Raw genomic sequence first — 1,968 nt, 5'->3', positions numbered from 1 at the left:
TTTTCTTTTAGCAGTATCAGTATATACCATTATTAGAATTCTACAAAACAGATGTCGAGTTTGAGTGTTTTATTGATTTTTCTTATTTTTCAATAAACATAAAAATGGGATTTTTCGAATATTTTCTCAACTCTTTTTTTTTGTGTGTGTACTTACAACTTAATGTTGCATTCTTCAAGTACATAGTATTGTTACCGATGTATTCGTTTATTTCTCAGTGCTTTTACTTATACACAGGATGTACAGCATGAAATTAATTAGTACTCCTTAAAGCTCATCGCCTTTACATAGCAGATACTACTTTTGCGATGCTGGGAATACGACATTCCTACGGTTAATAACATGTGTACTTTTTAGAGCTTTGAAATTTAACATTTCACAAGTAAAATTAAAATATTAATATATATATTTATATATAAACAAATACATGATCTTACATATATATGTGTGTGTGTATGTGTAAATGAAGTTAACCAACTTATTATGCCTGCATCTAAAGTATCTCAGCGAATACTCAGAACTATATAACAACGATGAGTGAATACAAAAAGCAAAACCAAACTCATATGTCAAAATGATCATCCCAACCCAACAACAAAAAAAAAACAACGAAAAATGATGCCATTTGTCATTAAAAAAAACGTAGGTACTCGTAAGACATATAAAAATTCAAATGTGTTCGAACAATGCAACATATAACAGACGGCATCGATTGTCTCTTGGTCGTATATTTGAAACTTTTGAAATAAGTCACATTTTAAGTAGAAAAAGCTGATGTCGATTTTTGTACTATAATCTGGGTTGGTGAAGCGTGTCTTTTAGTGATGGAAAAACTTATGTCATCCCGAGTAATCGATTTCTTGTTACAAGGAGTAGCCACTTGACATTTTGTAATTGTTAATCTGTACCTTCAGAAAGATAGTAATGGTTAATCTGTACCTCCATAAAGAGTGTAATGGTTAATATATATCTCAAAAAGGAGAGTAATGGTTAATATGTACCCCCAGAAATATAGTAATAGTTAGTCTGTACCTCCAGAGGGAGAGCAATGGTTAATTTGTACCTCTAAAAATATAGTAATGGTTAATATGTACCTCCATAAAGAGTGTAATGGTTAATATATATCTCACAAAGGAGAGTAATGGTTAATATGTACCCCCAGAAGGAGAGTAGAGATTAATCTGTACCCTAAGAAGGAGATTAATGGTTAATCTGTACTATCAGAAATATAGTAATAGTTAGTCTGTACCTCCAGAGGGAGAGCAATGGTTAATTTGTACCTCTAAAAATATAGTAATGGTTAATATGTACCTACATAAGGAGAGTAATGGTTAATCTGTACCCCAGAAGGAGAGTAAAAATTAATCTGTACCCTAAGAAGGAGATTAATGGTTAATCTGTACCTTCAGAAAGATAGTAATGGTTAATCTGTACCTCCAAAAAGATAGTAATGATTAATATGTACCTACATAAGGAGAGTAATTGTTAATCTGTATCTCAAAAAGGAGAGTAATGGTTAATCTGTACCTCCAAAAAGATATTAATGGTTAATCTGTACCTCCAGAAGGAGAGTAATTGTTAATCCGTACCTCCAGAAAGATATTAATGGTTAATCTGTACCTCCAGAAGGAGAGTAATTGTTAATCTGTACCTTCAGAAAGATAGTAATGGTTAACCTGTACCTCCAGAAAGAGTGTAATGGTTAATCTGTACTTCCAGAAAAATAGTAATGGTAAACTTTTCAATCATTAATGATTTAAAATGTGAAAATAATAATGTTTCCACGAGTTATCTTTAAGAAAAAATTAAAAATTATGTTTAAGTGACGCATGTTTCATGTTTTGAAAGAAAGAAATATAAATCAGTTATCACCGTCGTAAATGCTTGTAAAGACAGAACTTGATTCTGTAGCCAGTAAACACATTAGAGTAAAAACTCAACATTTATATCAAATTTATAATTTGTAGA

Source organism: Limulus polyphemus, unplaced genomic scaffold (genome assembly GCF_000517525.1).
Source record: "Limulus polyphemus unplaced genomic scaffold, Limulus_polyphemus-2.1.2 Scaffold37, whole genome shotgun sequence".
In the NCBI taxonomy this organism is placed as follows: Eukaryota; Metazoa; Arthropoda; class Merostomata; order Xiphosura; family Limulidae; genus Limulus; species Limulus polyphemus.
This window is presented reverse-complemented; position numbering follows the sequence as displayed.